The following is a 9,280-nucleotide window of genomic DNA, read 5'->3' as shown; positions in this document are numbered from 1 at the left end:
TCGCAGATGGGATCAGGTCAGGGGCACCCAATCCCATCGAGCTTTGATCTCAAGATGAATGGCATCCAAATCATCATTGAGTGGGATGGCTATACCCTTATTTCTGATGCTGTTCGTGCTCCAGATGAGTGGCATTGGAGTTGTTTTAAATGGAGGTCTCGCATAGAGCCATTCATACCTTCTCTTGGGTGTCATTCATTTTCAAGATCAACTACAGTCTCTGCCGAACAAGTTTCTGAGTTTTTCTCCCTTAATCAGTAGGGATGCAAATGGATCGGATGCAGGATTAGAGTTTTGCAATTTTTTGCTGTTCTGGATCTGACCCGTTTGCATCTATATTTAGTCAGGAGAGGTCACATGCTATCTGAAGCATTTGTAAAGAAACGAGTGAAAAGCTGACAAAGGAAACATGTAGCAAGCTACACAAGAAAGGGTGCATTTACACTCATCTAGCTTGGAATCAAGGGTGTAGGTACATCTAGTTAATCTGAGCCCATAGATGTATTCAACAATCCATTAAGAATCACACCTTCAATCGTGAGCTTTTGCCAGCAAAACATGTTTTTTTTTAAGTCATAAAAATTGACACATTTTTTCTAAGCTCTTGAAGAACCAGCATGAACGTCACCGTTTCTACCAAATACTTTATGTTGTTCATGATGGGACCATTTTTTTTTTGTTTAAGGCAAGCTGGGGTTAGGCAGACCCCTACCAGATATCTCTTAAGCCCCATGTGGCAGAGGGATTCGAACCTGGGCCTTCAGCTTGGCACAGGACCCCTCTTACCACATGGGATACCACCTCAGCCTTTATGTTGATAATATTGGGACCATATTCGCTACAAAAGTTTGTAGGGACAAATGCTTTTTTATTTCCATTTTTTGATTGTTTTTCATGAAACTAACCTTACAGATGTAATGTAATAGTGTTTTTTTAGTGAAAATTAACAGTCCATTAGTGCACGTTCTGTTTCATATTGGGAACAACAAGCGTCTCATTTGTTAAAGATTAAGCTTCTAATAAAATTTAGAAAGCATGAAACGTATGGTTTCATGCTTCCAAAGTGAGGTATTTGCATAAAATCCTTCTTAACCTGGGTATCATGTTTGTGATGGAGGTCCAGTTATCCTGTTAGGCTGCTGAGTAAATTAGCAAAATGACAAAAGGATCAAGTGTACTTTTAATTCCTCTCTTCTTTCTTTTTCTTGTAAAATATATCTGAAAGAACAATTGTAGCAGAGAACCACATTGAAACTCTATGATACATCATGAGATCAAACCCCCTCCCACAGCATTTGAAATTGTAACCTCCTGGGTTCCGTATGCAGAGTAGGAACAAGTGGTTTTTATCATCTGTGCCTGTAACCCATGTCTAGCTCAGACGCAAAGGATCCAGGATTGTGTGCAAATGAAAACTTCCTATCAGCATTTGCTCTTAGTTCCATCTCAATTAATCTGTCCAGCGCCTCTCGATGACCACATTTGCCACCAGACCCTGTACCACAGCAAATTAAATAATAATAATAATAATAAAGTACCACTAACTATGTCACAAGGATACGAGTAGAGCCCAACCCACGATGCAAATTTTTTTTGAAAAAAGGACATGAGAAGACGGTTTTTTTTTTTTAATCAATAAAATCTACTTGTTAATATTTGAATACATAAAATGCATTATTAGTAAAATATACTATTAAAAATCATTAAGAAGTTATCCATGCATGTCAGTGTCCAAGTCATCACGTCCAAGCATGTCCGGGCGTGTAACCAGGGAAACGGCGTGTCCCTATGACATGGACCACTAGGCAAGATAGAGTGAAAATTTGCTTTCACCTGGGATGGGCACTTCTATGTGGTTATAATCTAAGTCATACGGAGTCAACACACGCCCCGACACGGGTGTGGCTTCGGATACGGGGCGGACACGATCAACAAAGAGTCAGACTCGGTCAACGCGTCGGAGCCGAGTCCGTCTATGTTTTGGACTCGATCAACATTGACTGAGTCTATATTCATCAATTTTTAAAATTTAATTTAAACTCGAGTCAGGTCCAGATCCAGACCCGGATCCAAAACAGTCGAGTGGTCGGGGCCCGACCCTTGAGAGGCACAGGGGGGAAGGGAATACCCCCCCCCCCCCCCGAATTCTTTTTACAGAATTCTAGGGTTAGGTCCTCTCTCATCCGAGCTCCAGCAGGCCACCGGCGACCACCGTCGGTGGCGACCCTCTACCACCGACCCTCCCTTTTCTCTCCCATTTCCTGGCCACTCGGCGCCAGCAGCCCCTGACGCTCGACTCTCCCTCCCGCTCATCATATTCCGGCAGTCGATGCCAACACCCCCCATGCGTCATCTCCCAACACCGACGACTCCCCTTTTTCCAGCCACCTCTCAGGTAATCTCTCTCTCTCTCCCTCTCGTTGTCTTCTTCTTCTCCCTGTTTGTGCAAAGGAGAGGCTGAACCCCTCCTTGCCAACCCGTTTTCACAGGGGAGGGGCTGAGCCCCTCCCTGCTGCCTGGCTTTCATAGGGGGGGGGGGAGCCCCTCCCTGCCATCCTGTTTTCGTAGGGGAGGGGCCGAGCCCCTCCCCGGTGCCCCATTTACGTAGGGGAGGGGTTGAGCCCCTCCCTGCTGCCCTGTTTCTATAGAGGGAGGGGCCAAGACCTCCCCTCTACGTCTCTTCCCCCTCCCCTCTTCGTCTTCTCCTTCATTGTCGGCAGGCAGGGCCTGCCGGCCCTCCTTATTGCAGGATAGGCAAGGGCTCGACCCCCCCCCCCCCTCTTTCCTGAGCCCTTTGCTCACAGAGGAGGGGCTCGGCCCCTCCCTGTGCCTCTTATTCTGCAGAGGAGGGGATCAACCCCTCCTCGTGTTCGGCAAGGAGCTTCGCATCCCCTTGCTGCTTGTTTGCCCAGCATGGCAAGGGCATCGGCCCTGCCACACGTGGGTCTTCAGCATGGGTGATGCCCTCTGTTGATTAAGGTTTTTCAGTAAGGAGATGCCCCTGCCCCTGAGCACCCTTAGATAGGCAGAGGCCTCGCCCCTGCCTCTTCTCCCTGTAGCTCATCCGGTAGGGGCTTCACCCCTGCCGCTCAATTTTTCCAGCATTGGCAAGAGAAACACCCCTGGTAGTCACTCTCTTTTCTGCAGCGCAGGCAGGAGCAAAGGGCCCCTGCCCCTTCTTACTTTTTTGATTTTGTATTTAGTTTTCAGTTTCAGTTTTCACTTTTCAGATATAATGGCAAGTTCTAGTGGCAGTGTCAATACAGTTGGTTCAAGTTCTAACCCTGAATTAAAAGTTTATCAACCACTTTGGAGGCTTGTGACAAAAGGAATAAAAGCTAGTGATGGTGGTGAGAATGTGTAGTTTTATTGTAATCTATGTAAGATTGTTTTCACGGGTTTTTATACGCGTGTGAAAACACATCTTTTGCATATTCGTGGTCAAGGAATTAGGGCATGTTCTGAGGTTGACAAAGACTTGTTAAAGCAATTAAAGAAAGAACAATAGAAAGCTGAAAAGAAGAAAATTGCAGAGATGAGAAGTGATTCGATTAATCTGCCTTTTTCTATTGCTAGTAATGTACAAGAAGAGATTTTAAAGAAAAGAAAGATGAAATACAAGCGTCATTCAAAAACATGGCAAAAGCATAAATTGATAAAAACATTGGTCGATTCTTTTACTCAAGCTCAATTCCTTTTAATGTAGCTAGAAGTTCATACTTGAAAGATATGATTACATCTTTGGCTAATTGTAATTTGAGTGGTTATATGCCTTCTAGTTCAGAAAAACTAAGAACAATCATTCTTATAGAGAAAAAAAATATAATTAAAGACTTGTTAGAGACCCAAAAATTTGCATAGAAACGACATGAAGTGTCTATTGTTTCTAATGGGGGACTGATATACAAATGTGACTACTGATAAACTTCATTGCTTACTTACTTAATGAGCCAATCTTTTTTAAGACTGTTGACGCATCTGGGAAGTATAAATATGCTGAATATTTAAAGAGATTATTTATCAAAATGATAAAAGAAGTGGGTGAAGAAAGTGTGGTGCAAATCATTACTGCCAATGTTACAGTTTGCAGTCGTGCAAGAATGAATTTGACAAGTGAAGATACATATTCACTTATTTTTTGGACTCCTTGTGCAGCACACAGTTTAAATTTGACACTTAAGAATATATGCAAGTGCATGTTGACAAGGGCTGAAACGTGCCTTCGCAGCACTACCGACTTAACCAACATCCAACACGGGTAATGGAGAGCATAACACATCCCAAAGCCTTTACCGATGCATGTCATGCCTCCAACCATCATTGCAAGCCACCTCTCCTCAATTCCAGTCATCCAAGCCAACAACGCACGGATGCCTTAGCCTCGCGTGCCATGGAGCAGATAGCAGCCCCATGGGCGCGCCCCCAACATAACCTCACCACCGAAGGGACCAGGTCTTTCGACCCCCAGTCCGAAGACCAGTTGATGATTCCATGCCATAGCGATAAGCACCACCCAAACTCATTCGCTGGTGCTGTGCACTCACTTGCACAACCCCGTGCCACCATGCACGGTTGGGACCGCACCGCCGCACCAAGAGTCGCCTACCCGCGCACCCAAGGCCTTTGCCTACGTCCCATGGGGGATTTGCACTACACACGGACACCCCCATGCACTCCCAGTGCTGCCCGTGCGATATAGGGGGTGTCTATGCCAACCTGCTGCAACATGTGCCAAACAGCTCAAACAGGAGGTCCCCTATATAGGTATTTTAAGAGCCAGGCCCCTGCCAGCAAGAGGAACCCGAATAACACTTGGGGAACCATAAATTTCTCAACTTCTGAATTCTTCAAATCCGCCTTCACCCACGCGTTCCCCATAGTCCATTTACACGGTGAATCTTCGATGGTTGCCCCAAACAACTTCAAATGCTCGTTGGATTATCGCCTCAAAGATTGTGCACGCAACTGTGCCCACACTGTGCACATTGCTGCACATGCCAAGCCCTTACCAAGCTCACCGCAACTATGTCCCCACCGCATGTTGTGCTTCGTACGCCACATGCACCACGCACGACAATGGTCTTTGCAACACGTGACACCACTGTCATGCATGTGCACCGAACTCTGCACACATGGGCAAGGCTTGTTTGCCACGGGGTTGGCCAAACTGCCTCATGCACGCTGCAACCAACCAATCCATCACTCTTGGGGCACTTCCACCGCACTCCACATACATTCGTGCATCTGTTGCCGCATCTGCACTGCACCACACCTGTGCACATGCCACACTCCTTGCACAGCCCAATGCCCCACTCCAGCACAGGACACTATCTGTGGCATGCACGCACCTCTTATGAATGTGCATTGCACCCTGCTAGTGCACATGTCACACACTCCTTCCACTGTCCAGTGCCAAGCTCAGGCACAGGACGCAATCAGTGACATGCACACATCTTTTCAGCACCTGTGTTGCACCAACCCGTGCACATGCCACACCCCTTTGCACGGCCCAGTGCCAAGCTTAGGCACAGGGCACTATCAGTGGCATGCATACGTCTCTTCAACCCCATGCACCACACCAAGTCCCATACCTATGGCACGTTGCAAGGCTCTCCGAGATTTCATGTGCAACACTCTCCCCCACTCAAGCCATCGTCGTCCTCGACGATCTCTTCGTTTAACATCTATGGAGTTCCCTTCGACAACGCAATTCATCCGGATGATGTGCACCTTCCTATTCAGTTCCTTTTCTCTTTTCATAATCACGGGACCCCAGCGTAGTCCCCATTCTCAAGCGGGTCTCCCATGCCCGCACGACATCTTGTCGTCTCAACACGCTTCACACGTGTGCCCTCATTGCACACCACCAAGTTTACACTCGGGCGCCCCCATTCGCCCCAACTTCACCACTCGACCATGCGGTTCATACACAGACCGCCAAAACAAGATGAAGCCCATTCTGGAGGTTCCACTCACTTGGCTCCCCCGTAAGCCCTCATTGCCCACTCATTGGCTCGGTCACTTCAGGTTGTGCCACTTCGGCCATACTCGGTCTGCACACCACCTGTCATCCTGACTGTGGTCCGTGGAGAGTATGCCGGCACACACGAGCGACAACCGAGGCACTCCCTCTCGCGTTGCCCTCAACCAACTCACTTGATTCCCCTGTAAGCCCTCATTGCCCACTCATTGGCTCGGTCACTTCAGGTTGCATCACTTCGGCCATACTCGGTCTGCACACCACCTGTCATCCTGACTGTGGTCCGTGGAGAGTATGCCGGCACACACGAGCGACAACCGAGGCACTCCCTATCGTGTTGCCCTCAACACAAAACGACAGTCGAGCTTCTCCTCGCACTGCACTCACCAAACACAGAGCGACAGTCGAGCTTCTCCTCGCACTGCACTCACCAAACACAGAGCGACAGTCGAGCTCCTCCTCGCACTGCCCTCACCAAACAAGGCACCCTTGAACCCAAAGGCGTGCCTACACTTTGGCTTCAACCCGCAATTGTCGCAACTTTCGAACACACTAAGTCCCATACCTTAGTGTGCCTCTAGCAACTTCAACAACGGTCCACCGCATTCCACTGCGACCTTCTGTCGCGCATAAGCCCTCATTCATAGGGCACTTTCTTGGTGGTTGGTGAGCTCGCAATAAGCAAACACTGCCCTTTCAGTGTCGCCTTGACCCAAAGGATTCATTCCTTTTAAACACATATTTTGTACGCCACTGTACCTCGCAAAGCTTTCGAGGCATGAAGGAAAACAACGATCTTTCTCATCCACACAGAAACTGCACATTGTCGTCCTGAGCTGACTATATAGTTGGCCTTCCACATAGCCAATCCCACTCCAACAAACCAGCCTTCATGTTAACTCCACCATGAAGCATCACACTCCGACTTTGGTGCTCCGAACATGCTTTGGCAACATGAAGAGAACCCTGACCAAAAGCTCTCCAACACATTCACCACTTAGGCACTCGTATGCTTTTGCTTTGATACCAGTTGTCACGAGCTAATTTTCCAAGGCCAAATTTTTCACCTTTCAAGCCAAGGAAGGCTCGTGCGGCACTAGGCCTCACGGCCTAGTCAGCCTCACAGCACGTGTTTCCCACACGTAAACTTCTTACCCAGCGGAACGTCAACTTAACAAACCCTTCTTTTCAAGAAATCCTTCCGAACATGGTCCATCGTGCATCTGATCGCCACTTACGTGCATAGCCGTCCCATACTGGCTAGCACCTTCAACCACCGAGTCAAACGTGCCTTACAACTCCCACAAGCAAGCGCACGTTGACAAGGGCTAAAACGTGCCTTCACAGCACTACCGACTTAACCAACATCCAACACGGGTCATGGGGAGCATAACACATCCCAAAGCCTTTACCGATGCATGTCGTGCCTCCAACCATCATTGCAAGCCACCTCTCCTCAATTCCAGTCATCCAAGCCAACAACGGACGGATGCCTTAGCCTCGCGTGCCATGGAGCAGATAGCAGCCCCATGGGCACGCCCCCAACATAACCTCACCACCGAAGGGACCAGATCTTTCGACCCCCAGTCCGAAGACCAGTTGATGATTCCATGCCATAGCGATAAGCACCACCCAAACTCATTCGCTGGCGCTGTGCACTCACTTGCACAACCCCGTGCCACCATGCACGGTTGGGACCGCACCGCCGCACCAAGAGTCGCATACCCGCGCACCCAAGGCCTTTGCCTACGTCCCATGGGGGATTTGCACTACACACGGACACCCCCATGCACTCCCAGTGCTGCCCGTGCGATATAGGGGGTGCCTATGCCAACCTGCTGCAACATGTGCCAAACAGCTCAAACAGGAGGTCCCCTATATAGGTATTTTAGGAGCCAGGCCCCTGCCAGCAAGAGGAACCCGAATAACACTTGGGGAACCATAAATTTCTCAACTTCTGAATTCTTCAAATCCGCCTTCACCCACGCGTTCCCCATAGTCCATTTACACGGTGAATCTTCGATGGTTGCCCCAAACAACTTCAAATGCTCGTTGGATTATCGCCTCAAAGATTGTGCACGCAACTGTGCCCACACTGTGCACATTGCTGCACATGCCAAGCCCTTACCAAGCTCACCGCAACTATGTCCCCACCGCATGTTGTGCTTCGTACGCCACATGCACCACACACGACAATGGTCTTTGCAACACGTGACACCACTATCATGCATGTGCACCGAACTCTGCACACATGGGCAAGGCCTGTTTGCCACGGGGTTGACCCGACTGCCTCATGCACGCCACAACCAACCAATCCATCACTCTTGGGGCACTTCCACCGCACTCCACATACATTCGTGCATCTGTTGTCGCATCTGCACTGCACCACACCTGTGCACATGCCACACTCCTTGCACAGCCCAATGCCCCACTCCAGCACAGGACACTATCTGTGGCATGCACGCACCTCTTATGAATGTGCACTGCACCCTGCTAGTGCACATGTCACACACTCCTTCCACTGTCTAGTGTCAAGCTCAGGCACAGGACGCAATCAGTGACATGCACACATCTTTTCAGCACCTGTGTTGCACCAACCCGTGCACATGCCACACCCATTTGCACAACCCAGTGCCAAGCTTAGGCACAGGGCACTATCAGTGGCATGCATACGTCTCTTCAACCCCATGCACCGCACCAAGTCCCATACCTATGGCACGTTACAATTTTTTTTTTGTAAAAGCCCAGACCTTATTCCATATGAAATAGAATTTTATCCATTTTTTTAGCCCAGTCCTAGCCCAGCCCTGAGTGCAGCAAATAGTTTGATTTGTCCATATGAAATAGATTTTTATTAATAATTGTAGCCATTTTTAATTTTATCTAAAAAAAAAAATTTTTCGGGGGCGCTGCCCCCAAAACCCCGACTATCAAACCAGTTTTTTTTTCCTACAACCCTGTCCCCCCCCCCCCCCCCCCTCACATGAATCCTAGCTACGCCACTGGCCTTAGTAACAATCATAGTCAAAATGGAGTTGGTTAATGCAATTGCAGAATATCTAATAGAGATATTTTTTTTACTCTACTAATGTAAATGAAGGACCCGGTGCTCGAGCAGGGCTAGTGTGACTCTTGAACTAATACAATTTAATTCTTCAATCCTCGAGATACCGCATAATTGGGATAAAAAACGAATTTGAATAGGGAGTTTGTTTGTCCATGCACTAAACTTTGGTTTGAAGAAATTTGCTTTCTATAGTTTATCCTAAAAAATAAAACTATGGAAAACTCATTTCTCAT

Source organism: Nuphar pumila, chromosome 3, assembly GCF_984573655.1.
Source record: "Nuphar pumila chromosome 3, dmNupPumi1.hap1.1, whole genome shotgun sequence".
Lineage (NCBI taxonomy): Eukaryota > Viridiplantae > Streptophyta > Magnoliopsida > Nymphaeales > Nymphaeaceae > Nuphar > Nuphar pumila.
Note: the sequence above shows the minus strand (reverse complement) of the source record.